Here is a 20,000-nt window from a genome sequence, read left to right as displayed (position 1 = left end):
AGCAACACAAGATCAGACCAGTGGCCAAAACCACCCGCAAGTTCGATCGTTTTCCAAATTCGAGAAACATCTTTTTAGTTCTCTTAACAACATTCACTTTTACGGTATGGATTGGTTTCCGTCGGTGTTTCTTTAAATATAATACTCTGTCTTTTTCAAAGGAAGGTCCTGTCAATATCATTAGCTACGCCAATGACACATCTTTCATAACGTTACTTCCTTCAAATATCTTTATATATATATATATATATATATATATATATATATATATATATATATATATATATATATATATATATATATATATATATATATATATTAATGACTGAAATTTCACTGTGTCCTCAGAATTATCTTTTGCGATTTATCATCAGCAATCTATGAAGGACATTTTTGTATATTTCAGTCATTTCATAAGTGGTAGGACTTTTAAAATGCATAAATACAATGTCAGTATGCTCCAATAGTAAGATCGTAAATCCACGTCTACCCACTTACAGACAATTAAAAACTTATTCATGTAACTAATCTTGTGTGATTCACAAACACATAATATAAATATTGTATATATGTTATATATATATATATATATATATATATATATATATATATATATATATATATATATATATATATGTATATATATATAACATCCACGTTCCGTAGGGATTCGAACCACCGACCACTGCAACAGTAATTCGACATTTACCCCATTCAGCTCCCGAGGGAATAAAAAGAGCGGAACCAGATATGCAACTGCATATTCATGGCATCATTACAGGACCACTGCACCCCTAACTAAGATTTCGCTGCTTATAATATATACATCACACCACATCCACTAGGGAAGAGAACTGAATGTGTTCAAGCACTGTAAGTGGGGCATGGAGCAGGTGAGGCATTAGTTAGGTGTGCAGTGGTACCTATAGTTACGTCATGCATGCGGAGCTGCATACCTGATACTTCGTATATGATCTCAGTAGCTGAATGTTCTGAGCGTCAACCTACTGTTCCAGTGTTGATGGTTCGAATCCCCAAAGATACTTGCTGAGGACCCGAAATTTATATCGTTCTTACGCTGCATCCTCAATAGGGATACCGTAGATGAACCACCTTGCAGATATTATCCATACATACATATACCGTATATATATATATATATATATATATATATATATATATATATATATATATATATATATGTGTGTGTGTGTGTGTGTGTGTGTGTGTGTGTGTGTTTGTGCCTGTTTGTGTGTGTGTATATATTATATATATATATATAAAATATATATATATATATATATATAGATATATATATATATATATATATATAGAGAGAGAGAGAGAGAGAGAGAGAGAGCCTTGAAGTCGAGTTATACTTCAGAGTTAAAGTGGTATGTAGAATTTAAAGTCCCACCAAATAACTGCAGGTTACATCCAAAAGAGAGTTGCAAGTTGTTAGTGGAACGTGGCACATAAATGTTGCAGGTTGCTACTAATGACTAAACTAAAATTCGGCAACTTGTATTATTAAGTGTACGTTAATTTAAACGTTACAAGTCGTAAGCTGAATTTTATGTTGCTAGTATAACTACGAAGTACTTTTCAACGTTTTATGTCGAATTTAAAAGTCGATTCTGAACGATGTCAGCTACAACTGAACCTATAATCAACTTTAAAAGATTGCAGGTTAAATTTCAAGGTGGAAGTTCCACTTGAAAGTGGAAAGATTTTCCAGAAAGTTACGCTTGAAAGTTGCAAGTTGCAGCTGAGATTCGCACCTCATGGTACATCCTATACCAGTATACTAGCGCTCTACTTGCAATTATGTCCAATAAGACAAAAGCAGGTTTTATGGGACCAGTTATCTATGGATTTGTGCGTCAGTCATTAGATGACTATTTATTACTAACATACAGATGGCCAATATTTGCTTCTCTATGTTCCACTTAAACCTAAAATTAGGCCATAGATGCTGTTACATTCTCCCTGCTTAGTTTCACTCGCAAACAAGCTAATTTAAACTGACACCAAAGTTAAATTTCAACAATCCAACGCTTTCAGCACAGGTTGAACCTATATCAGTTCGCTGGTTTCTTGTTTGCTGGTGAAAGTGCTAGAGATAGCGTCTCGCTACGATCTAATGATGGCCTTGTTCCTGCGATCGAAAACTACTGTACAAACACTCACTAACAAATAAACAAACTGCCAAATAAACGAGCTCGCAAATATACAACCACCTGGTCCTTTTTATCTCATGACGATAAGGTGCCCGGAAACTGGTGGCTTTTCGTTTCAACTTAAGGCCGCCTCTAGTGGCGGCCACTAACGCTCAGTTATACCTGCACAGTCGGCCTGTGCAGGTAAAACTGAACCACCTAACGTTCAGTTATACCTGCGCAGTTATGACCGGGCAGGCAAAACTGAACGTTAGTGGCGGCCTTACAGGCAAAATAACAGAAAGAAAGGCTGTTATTTTCCCTGCCCCTTGTTGACAAACGATTTTTCAGAATCTATTTTACTTCAGCGATTCTAAGAACGAAGAGACGACCGAGGCCAAAACGACAACAACGACGAATTCGTCCCAAAAAGTGCATTTTTTTTAATAATCGGTGAGGGAGACTGTGGCAGCCAATCAAAGGGCTGGTGACTGCCGTCAGCATCTCGCGGCAGCCAATCAAAGGGCCAACCGCCGTCGTCAGCAAACTGCGAAGAGGATAACATCCACCGACCAATAGGAAGGACCCACAGAAACCCTCCACCGCACGCCACCTGAATCTTGATCCGCTGCGAGAAACAAAATAGCAGAAGGGATGCCAGATTTTTTCTCATCGACGTTACTCTCTTACCTCTGTCATTGCTAATTCATTCCTGAGCGGACGCTCTCAGTATACAAGAGTTTTCCTATCGCAAGGAAGAGGGCATCATTCTATACTATAGCCCAATTTAAGAAAATACGAGTCATGACAGACTTAAGAGTCCTGAAGTGTCAGAATCTTTCACCAGGAGCCACAACACTGGGGAATAAAAGACTTCAACTCTTAAAGAGGGAAGTTTTTGCTCTTCTCAATCGTGCACAAATTGTTTTTAGTTTTCTGATTAGTAAAAAACGAGTCTTAATTTTTTTTAAGAATCGTATTAAATGAATCTCCAGTCATAATCCCCTTAAGAGTCAGGCTAAACGAAAGACTCCGGTCTTTAGAATCGTACTAAATGAGTCTCCAATCTTCAGAAACCTGCAAAACGAAAGCCTCAATCTTCAGAAACCTATATAACGAGTCATATTCTTTACACAGCTTAAACACGAGTTTTAGCCTTCAGAAAACTGCAAAACGATCCTGCAGTCTTTAAAGAACTCTGCAAAGCTAAAGTCTCCAGAGTCTTGTGATGCGTTAAGAGCAAAGCGCAATGTAAACGCCGCCGCGATCTTCGAACGTCCTCTGACTAATACTCATAAGAAGTAATTCTAGCTCCGTCCTTCGGTCGTATTAGACTGCTGGGCTCGCTCGGTCGCTCCCTCCCGAGAGAGGCATTTCTCCTGAGGACACGTCTCTGCCTAGACAAGAATCTTGGCTTGAAATTTCTCTGGCGTAGCAGCAAGACTTTCGAGTCATAAAAGTCGTCGGTTCTTGATTACCAAGAACGAAACGTTGTTGTTTTAAGTGTTGTTTTAAAGAGGTTATGGTTTCCTTGTTAGAAACAATGCTTGGTAATTTTCTCGCAAGAAAACGTTGCTAACTATCAAAAACTGGACAAAAATAAGGGAATTTATCATATATTATTTATAGTCACACTGTACATGTACAGACGCACATTGTGTGTATACACACACACACACACATATATATATATATATATATATATATATATATATATATATATATATATATATATATATATGTGTGTGTGTGTGTGTGTGTATGTATATAATATATATATATATATATATATATATATATATATATATATATATATATATATATATAGAGAGAGAGAGAGAGAGAGAGAGAGAGAGAGAGAGAGAGAGAGAGAGAGAGAGAGAGAGAGAGAGAGAGGAGCCTTGAAATTCTTCAGAAACTACCGACTACTCTATCTTGGCCTTGCATTTTTTCAGGTCACTGAGAAAATCAGAGAGAGAAAAGAAAGCAATCACACAAATGGAATCAATATAAAATAAAAAGCAATGAATTATCATCGATGTAATTTTTAATAAGCTATAGTGCTATTCGTCAATGGGAAATTGAAAATCTGATGAAGACTGATTAAAATATCTTATTCAATTTACAACTACTCGTGAATAAAAGCACAATCACCTTTCTTGAACAGTTGTTGATTGTGAATTAAAACGATCGAAATTAGGCCACAATGGAAGCCGAGAGCCACCTGAGTCAGAAATATTCCGCTTTTTCCTCTTTTGAAAAAACAAAACAAAAAGTTATTGTTCTCATATTTAAGTATTTATCTAATTGCACTTTTTCTTATTCCCTGTCTTCATTCCTACAAGTAAGTTTTACCAAGTACTTGGCCAAATTACTCATTTCATTTATTTTCTCTTCTGCCAACGAACTTTGGGGATTGTGAAATCTACGACCTTGACCATAAAACCACTCAGGCATTCTCGTTGAAGTCACCTGCTCTTTCATGGTTTTGCTCAAGACGACAACACCCACCAACAATCCCAATTCCACCCAACCCCACCCCACCCCACCCCTCCAGCCTCGGTTCCCATATGCATTCTTGGTCTCAACCCAATTCATTCAAGTCATTTGCCCTTCATAGTAAAGTGAAATCTCTTCGAAAACGCATTCTCGGTTTCCCCAACCCTCCAACAAATACCTCTTTCAACAGCCCTCTAAGGAATACCTCCTGGGCAATAACGTAACATAGCATGACGCCTTTGCATTTAAGTATGATCACACGACCCCGAAACGACATAACTGCGGAGCTATGGGTGCTTTCAACTTCTGATTGCATATCCTGCAAAGAATGGTCTAGCATGCAGCAATATATAACCTTTATTATAAACAAAATAACTTGGGTTATTTTTTCGTATCCCAGGCACGACTAGCAACGAATCTACAGTTGTTTGCTATTGTCGCTTCGAGGTTCTAAGAACTACAGGGCTATTTTATATGCTCAATTCCATCGTTGCTTAGGGTCTCCAGAAGTGATTGAAGCCAGGTACTCGGCTGAGCTGCAAGGAGCCGAGTTTGAAAATAAGGACATAAAATGGAATTTTAAATGTTGAGAGTGTTGCACCATTAGCTAATTTGCTTTCCAGTCACAAGGCTACGTTAAGTGAAAAACTATAATTTTAAATAATATAAAATACGAAAAGAAGTTTTACTACAAAGGAGCGAGAGTGGTGGGTCAAGATATGTTATTTTCCCCTGCAAGTTAAGGTCTATTATTTATACAGAACTTATAAAGAAATTAATTATAACTTATATAGAACTCTGAGAGGAAAACTTGAGAAAATTGGTAGTGATTATGAAAGCCAGGAATTACAATACTCTGTACATTCAACGGACATAACCTCGTCGAACTTACGCTTTCGATCTACTTTTTCTTTCGTCATTTTCTTGTTCTTATTAGGAATGCCTGACTGAACTGCCTTTACCAAAGTGGCGTCACATCAGCGAAGGTCATAAAGATAAGGCGATCATGTACCTATCCCCATCCTCGGCATTCTCTGTAGCAACTTAAAAACCACCCAACCTAACTTAACCCAAGGGAAAGGGCTTCTTGTATCAACTCGACTAAAACGCAGTAACACTAAAGTAAAATCTGTAAAACTTCTACGTTTTGGGAAATTAAAAAAGAAAAATACATTCGATTCTGGTCTAAGATGACAATGAACTAATTAAATAGTTACTAGAGAAAACTGACCACCAAAAAAAGTTAGTTGGTTTAATATGACATGTCAGTGTATCACACCATCCCATGAAATTAATCCAATTTAAAATGCGTTCTGTACAACCTGTACAATTCACTCTGTCAATGTAGTGCAAAATCATTTTTGTAATGTGTTAATATCAAGGCCACAGTAAGAAAATTTGTACCTTTAAATAAGATGTGGCCAAACCACACTTTACATTACTATTACTAAAACTTGACTTTCTAAACTATTCCCTATCGTGGTTAGCTAGCTAACTGCCCTCTTCTTTCTTTTACCTATCTTATCTATCAGCTAAAAAAAATGCATTCTAACTCTTCCAGAGCACATTAAATTTTCCCATAAACAATCACCCAAACAGAATAAATCATCACAACAACGAGAGGAGGAGAAATAAGAAACGGAGAAGACGCACCTGACTCAAAGAGAAACCGAAGGTCAACATCTTCCATTATGGACGAGACAGGATATTCTTCTCTCTATAAATAAACGCGAAACGGCAAAACAAAGTCCTGAAAAACATTACACACAGAGGGACGGAGAGAGACATAGAAAGAGGGAGAGAGAAATAGATACTGCCATCTGTTTTGCCAGATGGCTGTATGAAGACGTCACCGGGGCTTGTTATTCCATACCATCACTTATAAATATCGTCCCGATGGCCGACGTAACGACAGATATAATGAGATGAATAACGTAGTCTCTCTCTCTCTCTCTCTCTCTCTCTCTCTCTCTCTCTCTCTCTCTCTCTCTCTCTCTCTCTCTCCAGATGGCTGTAATTCTCCGAGTGTTTTTTTTTCGTCTGCTATGATCCCGTGCTCACGTGTGCTCGGATTCTTTGCGCACGTGAGGTCGGAATTATTCATAAGTGTGCGCAGATACAGTATCGACAAAAATATCTATAGGTGGCTCTCTAAAAAAAAATTATCCTCGTATTTCTTTTTACTCTCTGAGAAACTAAAGATTTTCAGATACTAAGTCGCATGAGAAAGATTCAAGTTATTTCTTCTCGAATAATAATAATAATAATAATAATAATAATAATAATAATAATAATAATAATATAATAATAATAATAATAAATTCTGAACAATCGACCAACAAAATGCTCCACAAAACATTATATAACTAAACGAGCGGTGTGAAGTTGTATCTCAAAACACAATAAACACGAACATTACAAACAACAATAAACATAAACAGAATCCTCGTTAATTCAACAGTTAATTTCCTTTCTTTTCCAAAGTGACGGTGTTTATTGCGCAGCTGATCGCCTCAATGTATTTCAACTTCATTTTTTAGTTGCACCTCATTCAAGAACGATAAATATTTGACAATGCAAACATCCAAATCCATGATCAAGCTACACACATTCTTATTTCCCTCATACTCATTCCTTCTTCTTCTTCTTCTTCTTCTTCTTCTTCTTCTTCTTCTTCTTCTTCTTCTTCTTCTGCCTCGGATCTGAGGCTGAATGGGATGCTAGGCTGATCGTCCCATCCATACCACCAAATAGAATGAAAATGTTCGGCGTTCGTACTTTTAAACTTTGTCTTTGTTAGAATAATGAATCACATAAAAGAAATGATGAAGAATACAATCCAAGATGAATATCGGGAACACAATCGTTTATAACCAAAACAAATCTAACCTGTTTTAATATTATACAAGACGATATACACTGCCGTAAACAGGCAAAAACTCTAACGTAACAAAATTAAAGACCAAGATTTACATGTCACAAAATTTTTTCAATGCTTTGGCAGCATATATCAGGAGCCGATATAATTGAAGCTCCTATCTGGCTTCTAACTGGCTGATGCATAGTAAAAGTAGAAATAGTTACACTCTCTCTCTCTCTCTCTCTCTCTCTCTCTCTCTCTCTCTCTCTATATATATATATATATATATATATATATATATATATATATATATATATATATATATATATATATATATATATATATATATATGTATATATATATGTATATCTAAATGTATATGTATAGTATATGTATATGTATATGCATGTACATGTATGTATATATATGTATATATATATATATATATATATATATATATATATATATATATATATATATATATATATATATATATATATATATTAAGACTAATATTGCCATAAATATCGAACAATGTCATCTTAGCACCACTACCTTGTGTAATTTTGCTAACTAATAAGACAGGAGAATGAAAGCTTCCACATTTCAAGAATGAAAAACCGAAAGCAAAATGTAGGTGCTTTAATATTTCAGCAACATGTCTTTATTCCACTAACTGCGATTAACATCTACGATATCGACTGTCAATACGTACCACCATGCAACCAAAAGAATCTAACATATCCTAATTTTAGCAACAAATTCATATGCCACCATACCATTATACATGAGAAAAATCTTTAAAAAAATCTAGACATAACCTAACTTACAATTAACATATTATTGTTCCACTCCTCAGATAATGTTAGAAGCTGCAGTAACATTTCAGATATAAATCTAAGGCGAATAACAGAGCAAGCTTAGGAGGCTTATCGCACTTGCATCTGAAAAGAGCAAGTCCTATTTATCAAGCTCCATTGTTTGATGCCAAAAAGGAGCAGAGGGATCGTGATTTGCAAGGTGAACTAAGAAGAAGAAGAAGACAAAAACAAAAGGATCTATTTTAAGCGAGCACAAAATAGCCCTACTGAGATTCGCCTTTACCGCGACACAAACAAACTCTGCCATGCCTCATTTAATGAAAAAGAGAGAGAGAGAGAGAGAGAGAGAGAGAGAGAGAGAGAGAGAGAGAGAGAGAGAGAGAGACTTGGAACAGGATATAAAAGCGTATTCTGAGAATTTTATAACGTTTTCTTTTTTGTCTCAGTAGGGGAGGGCTGTGGTGCTTATGTAAACGAGGCAACAGCCATATATCATGCGTTATTCATAGACTCTCTTGGGGGGTAGAGTTCGTTTTATCATTTTGTTTCTAAGCATCCTGGCCCTTTAATACGGCTGGAATTACTAGCCAACATCTCCCCCAGCGTTATTTCTTTCTCCTTCATATATAAAACAGCAAACGCTATATCATTCTCTCTCAAGTCTTCATGATATTAGAGTTGTTATGCTTCTCTATAACATCTTCCCTTAATACAAATAAACAATTATTCCGCTATACATTCTCTCTCTCTCTCTCTCTCTCTCTCTCTCTCTCTTACACATATACACATGCACATACATACAGAACAGAATTGAATGGAAAATACAATTTAGGCCAAAGGCCAAGCGCTGGGGGCTATGAAATCATTCAGTGCTGCAAGGAAAATTGCGAGTACAAGCTTACAAAGATGTAACAGGGAGAAAACCTCGCAGATGCACAATGAAACAACAGTTACGAGAGGGTGGAAAGTAAGTTGGAAGATAGAATATGATAGGAGGTACAGTAAAAGGAATGAAAGGGGTTGCAGCTAGGGGCCGAAGAGATGCTGCAAAGAACCTTAAGTAATACCTACAGTGCACCGCGCGTAAGGTGCACTGACGGCACTAACACCCCTTCCCCCCTACCGAGTGCACTCTCTCTCTCTCTCTCTCTCTCTCTCTCTCTCTCTCTCTCTCTCTCTCTCGCATAGCCATAGGACCATTAGTGTTAACATCAGGCCATCGCTCACCATCAAAATAGTCATTACATATTTCATCCCTTAGTAATTACGGCATGTAATTATCCCTAACATTGACGATACTCATTAATCTCCTAATTGCATGAAATCAACGTAATGACAGTGATTCTTTCTATAAAATTTTAATGATTATGAGGCCAGCCTTATCTGACACGAAGTTATATTAGCCCTATGTATATCATACAAATTGGGGAAATCCAATTAAGTTATATGGGTCGTTCAACTATGTTCTGCATAAAAATAAGTAAATGGATACGTAAAGACATAAAGAAAAGTAAAAGTAATTAGTGCTTGTGTCATTAACTTGTCACTGTATATGTATATATATATATATATATATATATATATATATATATATATATATATATATATATATATATATATATATATATATATATATATATATATATATATATATATATATATATATATATATATATATATATATATATATGCATATACATATACATTTTATATACATGTATATAAATGTGTATATTTATATACAGGATGATAAAACTACTAACAAACTTTTATGCATGAGCAACTGCAAGTTCTACAATTTACTGCAGGTTATTTTATAATGAGTTCTTAATAAATACAGACAGGACATAATAGATACACACACGTGTGTATATATACAGTATATATATATATTATATGTAATATATACATATATTTATATATATATATATATATATATATGTGTGTGTGTGTGTAATATACATATATACACATATATAGATGTGTGTGTGCTAACCTCGCTAAAACTGTCCCATATATTCCTTCCTGTAAAATTACAGACACAGCAAAAACGTCTACGAATTAAGAGATAATGCAAATCCTTCAGTTTATTCGAAATAAACTTTACAACATAAACAACTCAAGACTGGTGACTACCAGAATTAGATGGGACAGGGAATAAATGAGGGGGATCAAGCTTGATGCTAACAAAAAAAAAATGACAGTAGCTGAAATAGAAACGAGATTAGAAGCCTCTAAAACCAACAAATCAAGATTCAGAATCTTTCAATAGATATAAGGAATCTGACGTGAATGATAATGGGTTACCATGAGAGCCGAGAGCCACTGGAATCATATTCAAAGTTATTATTCAATTTTGTGGGAATATATTAGTACAATAAAAGACTCGGGAAATGTTCTCTCTCTCTCTCACTTTATAAAAAAATTAATTAAATTACAAAAAGTAGTGCAACTGAATCGAAGGCAGCAGCTTGTCAATTTTAGTTGGTCAAAATATGTAACAATTACAAGGGGGAGGCGCTGGTACTTCCTTAAACAAAGCAACGGACATTTGCAGCAGTAATAATAATAATAATAATAATAATAATAATAATAATAAATCAGTAGCAGTATAGGTATCTAGTAATGTTATTAAGAACTTTATAAAATCTATACAAAGACACCAAAAGCATGCAATAGAGAATTCCTGAAGTACATAAAAAAAATAGTAAGATCAGATTAAAATCAGCAACTAATTAATCTAAACGCTGGCGGATAAAGAATGCAGATGGAAAAAGATGAACTATATCAAACATGCATTTCATACATTCAAAATACAAACTTGATATTTCACCCTTATTCCAAATATATCAAAAGCCATGTAATCAAGTAAAAAATATAGAAACTTAATATAAAAAAAACAGACCGAATCGAAATTTCGAACTTGAATACAAACTATAACATATACTTCACGCTTGTTCCAAATATATCCAACACCACGTAATTTAGTATAAAATATTTTTTAACAATTAACAGAATAAAAAAACAGACCAATTCGAAATTTCAAAATTCGAAAAATCGGAAAAATAAAAACTTTCAAAATTTACGAAATATTTTTACCGGTTACGTGGGAACATGAGATCCTCTATCGCCTTCTCCCCACCCCCTCCCCTCCAACAATCTCTCCCTCACCCCACAACCATCTCTCCCTCCCCCCCCTCTGTAAACCCCCTCCGTCCCCACTAGATATGTTTCACCAAGCCAGGGGGGGAATGGGGGAGGGGGCCAAGAAATGCTTTCGTGATTATTAGCACCTTCGTGCAACGTACCTGTGTGGCAACCGAGTTCCCAGGTATCCAAACACGCGCAAGCACGCATGCGCAGGTACGCACGCACGCACAAGGCCACCACACAGACATCGAAAGTGATTCTCTTATCTGTGCCCACTACTTGCGTAGCAATATTCTGTTTATTTATTTGTTTGTTTGTTTAATAATCTCTCTCTCTCTCTCTCTCTCTCTCTCTCTCTCTCTCTCTCTCTCTCTATATATATATATATATATATATATATATATATATATATATATATATATATATATATATATATATATATATATATATATATATATATATATATATTACATATATATTTGCATACAAACAAATATACATGAATACATACACACATACACATACATATACACATACATATACATGTATACACATACGCACACATGTAGGCTATATGTGTATATATACACATATAAGTATAGTAATTATATATATATATATATATTATATATATATATGTGTGTGCACACTAAAATATAACTCGATATTTTGTTGTTTAACAGTGGTCCTGTTGCTGTTGCCCCCACCGTTAATGCTTCTAAACTTTAACAATAAGTAATAGCAGAAACAGATTATCTTTGCCTATCAGAAAGACTTGTAATTACCATACCAATGAACTAATGAACTACGTCAACGTACCTATCTTTGAATACGACATAAGACAATAAGCTGCCCAGGCCTGAAGCAGAACACAAAGAATGAGGAGGGATATTTGGGGCCTAAGGGAGCTACTGAAAAACTCTAAAGAAAAAATGTCACAGAACCCAAGGAGAACATAAATAAGGAGAGAATTCCAAAGCACTGGCACGATTGAAAGTGTTATTTAATCTGGTAATCCTGGGATAGCATTTCCCCGAGAGAATCGATGAGCGAAGTTGTGGTTTGACGGGTGTTGCACGGTGTTAATACAGTCGTGATAGTGAAATAAGTGAAATAAGATCACGCTGAAGATAATCTTAATTTCTATCCGAAGAAACGAAGATAATCTTAATTTCTTTCCACAGAAACGACGCTAATCTTAATTTCTTTCCAAAGAAACGAAGATAATCTTAATTTCTTTCCAAAGAAACGAAAGTAAAAGAAAATATTAAATGCAACGGTAGAGGTGAGATGAATGCAGCGTTTAAAACGAAATGAAAATTCTATGCACGCCTTCCGGAAATGACTATAAAATTAAAAGGCTATTAAAAAACGTACCTGAAGTTTAAGAACTTAGGTACGATAACCAGAAGTAAAAAAAAAAAAAAAGGGTGTAGCCAAAGGAGGGACTCGAACTGATGCAAAGTACTCAAGCCAATTGCACCCTCTGGCGAGGGAGAGAAATACACTTGATTCGATTTATTTCCAACTCCTTAGTTGAAAAAATAAAACTATATATTCCTTTAAAACGTTTAAAAAGATTGCGTTCCCGTATTCCTGTGTTCAAAAAAAAAAACTTTCTACATAGTTTAACAAAGCTTATCTACTGTATATGATTAGTTAACGATTGTCTTCACTTTCAATTTATAATAACATATCTTTAAATACTAATAGCTTTTAATTCTGGCACTGCTAATACATGAACTTATACATTTCTCGATAACTTTAAAAAAACCCCATGACTGTATTCCATCCACAATCTATCTTCCAAACTTCTTTAAGATGTGTGTTACAATCATGCTTTGCAACGTGATAAAGCTATCCTAATTTAACAAAATACAATTAACATTTTTTCATTATATGTTCTGTTACAAATATATAAACATCCCAGCAAAAATCCACATTTGATTAACAATTCATTAACCTGATACATTGTAGACTGATTCTACAGCTATGTTTCTAAGGGCAAAAAATTCCATAAAATAATGTTCCAGGTGCCAATGGTATTTAATTATTTCATAAAATATACATTACACAATGCAAAGATAAATCCTCTCTATTTAACAAGTACCTAAACTTAGCAAAATAAATGGGTCTTTTGTTATAGAAATTAGCTAAAACAACAACATAAACAGCAACAACAAATACAGGAATCGTGTAATGATATGCTGAAGGCGAGCCCCCGAAAGAAAGCCACTGGACAAATAGGGTAACTCTCAAATAAACAATTGAGTGAAAAGAAACAGAACTGTCGAAACAGGTGGATAGATATAAAAAAAATAGGAAGAGAAACAAAGGGAAAAATAGAGGGGCAAAGCGATGGGCGTAACAGTAGTAGAATAGTTAGAGTAGACTCGGATATAAGGGGGTTTTTAGATTGGTACCACTCCCGTCTCCCCTTCCCTGGAGGGGGATGTCGTATTACCTGGAGAGGGGGACGGGGGGCCATCGTCGTCCTCAGAGACAGTGAATACCCCTCCCAACCTGACCATTACAGGGTATAGGACCCGACCAACCAACCTGGCTTGTTACACCGCTCCTCTGCAAATGTCACCTGGCCTCGTACTTGCACTTGCGCACACAAACACACACACACACACATACATACACACGCACACACACAACGACGACTTCCATCCCCCAATCCCCTTCCCAACACAAAAGGGGATGGTCCAACCCACGAATCTACGAACACACTCCATCGGGGATGGAGAGCACGCCAGGAGGGAGGGGTCGTCGGCATGCCCCGTCCTTCGGGAGGAGGGTACTTTGGTAAGGGAGGCGAGGGGGCGGGGGTTGATGGTCCATGAGAGCACCCGTTGGATTTCTGAGCTGGCGAGGGTGTGACTCACAGCTTTCGAAAGTATTAAGCCAGCGTCAGGAGCGCTGTCGCAGCTAGAACGTCTCCAGCTCTCCCGCGTGGTGGTGGTGGCACTTCTCAAGTCTTCATCTCCCCTGTTCTTGTTCCCTGATACACCAGGCAAGGCCCTTAGCTCATCCTTAGCTGCCTCTTCCATGTTCATCCTACTCTTCCTTCTCATTCTTCTTCTTCGCCTCTGACTGATTCTCCTTCTAGACTCAAGGCCTTCTATCATATTTCAAGCCCTTTTCTCATTCTTAAGCCTAAACCTTTACCTGTTCTAAGTCTTTCAATACTTGATTCCTTTTCTTCTCCTCCTCTTCTAACTCTCCTCCTTCAACCAAAGACCCTCTTCTATCAACTTCTACTCCTTCGGACATTCCGCTAACTCCTTCTCTTCCTCTTGATTTCCACTCCTTTATTTCTCCTCTTTCTTCGGGAAAGGCCCTTAGTTTCTACTTCTACGTCTTTCTTGCCCTCTACTATCTCTAAATCTTCTTCAACTACTCTTACTAATCATTCTTCTTGCTCTTCCTCTCCTACTCTTATATCTTGCTCTTGCATTACCACTCTTTCACTGCTATCAGTACTGTTAATCAGTTTGTGATAAGTGACTCTAGTTTATAGTGTTTGTGTGAACGTAAAAGAAGATACGTCATCTTGCTGTTAGAGCTTTTGGATAACGATACAGAATCAGTCTTCTTTTTTTGCTTTGCTTTTGGAGGACTTGTGCTTCAATTTGCTTCTCTGGAATATATATATATAATAATATATATATATAGATGAATCCAATTTTTGCACGCTAACCTAGTTAAGTAAGGTTTTGAAATATGTTTATCAAAGCGATTTGGAAAAAAATAGAAATAGAAAAAAGAAGCAGTGTTACCAATTTACGGTGGCAGAAGGGAGCAGCTCTCCAACAAGTTATCCTCTGCCTTCCTCCCCCCAACACCCCCCCGAACCACCATGTTCCAAAGCCGACGATCGTGAACGAATACCAGGAGGTTAAACATTCAGGGTATCTTAGTGCGAAATGGAAAATCCAAAGAAAATCGGAAAGCTGATTACATCAAGAGTCAGCGAGTTGGTGTGCAGGCGACGGAGGGCGAAGAAAACGGCCTGAAAGCCTGGAAGTGGTCAATCGAGACCTAGGAATGAAACCGTGGGGCCTTAAAAGTGAAACTAAAGAGGGCTTCCGATGTCCAGTTGCTTATCGGGTGTCGAGATGCTTCCAAACTCTCGAACCACATCTCTTCTATCGATTCTTTGATCGAGAGAAGGATATGTCCCTTCCTGAAAGAAGGAAACCCATTAGCATGGGAAAATGACTCTAACGAAAGGAGTCAAACACAACAAAGAAAAGAAATGCTTTAAAACGGGTGAAACAAATTACGTTTCTACTCCAAAACCTTCAAAAACGAAAATGGCATCCCGCGCCATCAAGTTTTCTTTACAACTGGAGAGATCTAATCTCCCCAAGAGGGTTTCCCATACTGATATAGCGATGAGGTTGCCTAAGACAGGTATTCATGAATGCCTCTTCGTAAATCTCTAAGATTCTCCCGTGAAAAGGGGAAACTTTCTGTAATCTACAGCAAGAAATGGAAAATGAATCGTGTCTTTCTAAGTCCATTTTTTTATCGAAGTTGGAGGAAAAATATTAGATAATTAAAACTTACTACTTTATAAGAAGATCCCTTTATACCCTTCAAAAGTCATAATCGGGAGAGGTTTTTAATCCAATGCAAATGAACCGTTTTGAAACCTTTAAGTTTTCCCTTCAAAATTATTTTGTTAATTACTGTGAACTCCTCTAAAATATCTGGGCTTTTATATCCATTTCTTGATTACTTTATTATGAGCTAAAGAGTGTGAATTGCAAATACATATATAAATCATACATGCCACAAAACATTATCAACACACTATCCATAAAATTAACGATACCATGTAACCAAAATATATACTTCTACACTTTTTCAACGGCGTAGGCAAACACACAACTACTATACTTTGTAACCACAACTAAATAAACATGAATTGAGTATTAATTCTAGAAGCATGGGCTACACAACCATCTGTTCCTCTTAACTAAACTATCTTAATAGACTTTGTGCTTTTCTCTAGCTATACTGTACACATTTTTGCAAAAATCGGAATAGAATTACACGCAAATCATTGTAAGTGAAATGTGGGTATTAATTACCGTAGAGTTTCAATATTTAATTCCTGTATTCTGTTGCGTAATTGCAGAGCAAGGTAAGATTTTTTAATTCGATTGGTAGCACTTGGAAGAAAGAAATGTTCGTGTGAAATGTAATTTCTTACTTTGAAGCATTTTCGAATATAATTGTTCTCGTTTTTATTATGAAGCCGATTTAAATTCAATGCGAATTTTAAACTTCGTTCACAGAGCCTAACTTGATTCAACCTCTTATATGATCAGACTTAACTATAATTATCATTCAGGATCACTTTTTCCTTCTCAAATTTGCATAAACATTCAAAATACTTATCCTCATACACATACGCCAAGGGAATGCTACGCAGCTTTAAAAATTACCACATGAAAAAAGCACACACAAAAAAAATAAAAGCGAACGGTGGCTGGAAAACCAAGAAGAGGACGAAAAGACCAGAAAAAAAAAACCCGCATTTCACACCAGCCGGCCTGCCATTCTTGGTGGCCTTACCTGAGTCACTATTGCCAACTAAGGTTACCAGCGCACCAACCCGCATGCGGCATTGGCTACTCGTATTACTTTTGTATCGGGAGAAGGGGCCCGCGGCTATGCGTTTGGCAATACTGCATTGACATTCTTGATAGCCGGTGATAGCGAACATTTCTTTTTTGAGAGGGCACCGCAGGCCAGAAACTTTACGCCAAATTTTCAACACCGGGTTCTTTACTTCAGTCGAATTTAGAATCAATCAGTGCATCAAACCCGTGTCTTGAATTAGAAAAAGGAACTTGATAAAATTCATTAGCTGCCCTGGAAATTATCCGACGGATTGAATTCATAACCGAGTTTCGGTACAACCTATATTCGTTCACAAAACTCAACTTGCTGATTTTATGTTGAATCTTTTGGCATTCTTTGTTCGTTGTCATACGTACCCTTTAACCTCGAGACTGAAAAATCTGCATACATACATACATACATACATACATACATACATACATACATACATATATATACAGATATATATACATATATAATATATATATATATATATATATATATATATATATATATATATATATATATATATACAGATATATATATCGTTAACTATCCGACTGATGACTCAATGCAAAACCTGTCACAAAATAGTATCAGTCAATTATATTGAACATAGCACTCCAATTCTGATCGTTAGTTTTACTGATAAAAATATTTCGAGAAGTCGCATAACAAATGACTTGGGACTACTGACCACTTCGACAGTATAAGAAATACCAAGTGAAATTCATTCCCGGTTCTAAAACTCATTTCTCCAAATATCTGTTCTTCCTGGCTTATCATATTTTATTTTATCTGGGAGGGAATCGTTGGCACTTCGTTAACAATTTTAATTAGCTTCATTAGATCTTGCATAATTTTTCCGCGATCCACACTTACCTAGTTTGCCATAAGAAAGCTTCTTAAACAAGCTATCAATGTTGGGCCCGAAGCACGTATTAACGCTATTAACACGCAAGAAGAGTTATTCTCTCGCCATTATTTTGCAATTAGTGAAATATCTGACAAATCAACGGCCAATCATACCATTGATTGTATAACAAAATTACTCCGACTTGGCATTCAATTGTGCCTGAAATGTCTTGAATATCGTGTGCTCAAGAATCTTTGTAATAAGTTAAATTTATTATAGGTAAGCATGCAAGTATCTGATTAAATTAATAATGGCATCACTATAACATATGCTAACAGCATTATAACATATGCTAATAACAAAGTTAAAATTATCATCTACCTTGAGTAATAATAATTACAATATTAGAACTATAACAATGCCATGATATTACATAAAAAGATCGATATAATTCATTTTATGGAACTGTCTCTTTATGTTCCAGACTTACACTCGCTGAGAAAAAGCTCCGTTTTTAGTAAATATCCAACAGATACCAAATGGTTTTACGCATCTTATCTTCCTTTCGGAAATGATTAATCCTGAATAAAAAAATCGTTTTCTTTGACCATTTTCTTTTCGTATTCATTGCATACCCGTTTTCTTTTTCAATGTGCTGGGATACTTACCTAAGATAATCATGCTCCTTATAGTACAATACATCACAAGGGGTAACTGTTACGGATAGATAAAAAGACTTCTACTTGAACTCTGCTGATAAAATAAGAAACAAATAATTAAAATTCATTATTGTGCAAGTATCTAAGAAAGTACGTGACGTGACTAATCTCCCTTGGACTGATCGATTTGATAGAACAAGATTTAATTCCCATGTTGATAACGATAGTACAGATATGGCTAGATAACTGGATAGGTAAATGATACGCTCCGTCAACAAGCTATGCTGATAACCCACACAAGGATCGAGAGAGAGAGAGAGAGAGAGAGAGAGAGAGAGAGAGAGAGAGAGAGAGAGAGAGAGGATAGGGTGAAAGAATGACATGCACTCAGCTGCCACTCGGAAAAAGTTTATTTTTACCTCGAAACCTAACCGATAGCGCTTCTTGACCAGCCGCGCGAGATCTGGTCCCATGACGTCCGTTTTTGGCCCTGGTCACCACAGGTTCCCTTCCCCATAGTATTTTTAGAAGACTAACGCACCTGACCTCTCTCTCTCTCTCTCTCTCTCTCTCTCTCTCTCTCTCTCTCTCTCTCTCTCACACACACACACACACACGCATACGTACATGAAACATATACACACAGGCATACATACTGACAAACAGTAAAGCCTTCTATACAGTTAATAAACAGCTTAACAGTACCGTATGAGACGATGTTATATTTTCTTCAGTTATTACCAAGTTTTTAACAACGCACAAATTAAATGAGTTATTAATCACGCAGCCTTTCAATTCAAATTTTACCAAATCCTGCGCAGCATATACTCACATTTACTAGTAAAGAATGACCAATAAAGGATGGCTAATATCCTAGCAAGTGAAGAAACTTGTTGAAAGAAGCTTGGTCAGAACTTAGAGATTGATACGGTTACGTTTAGCCCAAAGACAGAATACAGACAGTTAGCTATCAAGCTGAAAAGGGTTATCAGTTCAGACGGGGGAAAAAGACAGAAATTTAAAAAACATTTGGAAAAGGAAAATTAACAGAGCAGACACATTTGAAAAATTCATTTTAACTCCTAATTTACATTTGACGAAAAAAAAGTCTTTAAGACGGGATAGACTAGGAACAGTCACCTGGCTGATTAATTACTGTTGTCAAATTGATTATAGTAAAATAAAACAAGAGTGGGGTTTACCCATCTCCTATTTTCCTGAAAATGTACCAAAGAAATATGGCGATAAAATATCTTGCAAAAAAGGGGTAATTTTTATGTTAATATGCCATTCCGCCCTTTGAAATGGGGTCGCTCCAAGAAGTCGGTACTTATGCATTTACAGTAATCCAATAAT

General features: G+C 36.1%; 1 protein-coding gene across 3 annotated transcripts in view; it reads left to right on the top strand.

The window, feature by feature from the left end:
* LOC136834977 (uncharacterized) overlaps window positions 1–20,000 on the top strand; it is a 102,117-nt gene that overhangs the window by 70,783 nt on the left and 11,334 nt on the right. The window contains exon 1 of one of the 3 annotated variants that reach the window (XM_067097954.1): window positions 14,320–14,508. The exons of 1 other annotated variant lie outside the window; for it this stretch is intronic. The gene's annotated coding sequence lies outside the window, so the exon portion shown is untranslated. Of the gene's footprint in view, window positions 1–14,319; window positions 14,509–20,000 lie in introns of those variants that run through there. One more of the 3 variants, XM_067097955.1, reaches the window with a different exon arrangement.

Source organism: Macrobrachium rosenbergii, chromosome 54 (assembly GCF_040412425.1).
Source record: "Macrobrachium rosenbergii isolate ZJJX-2024 chromosome 54, ASM4041242v1, whole genome shotgun sequence".
Lineage (NCBI taxonomy): Eukaryota > Metazoa > Arthropoda > Malacostraca > Decapoda > Palaemonidae > Macrobrachium > Macrobrachium rosenbergii.
Note: the sequence above shows the minus strand (reverse complement) of the source record. Positions and strands in the feature narration are given on the sequence as shown.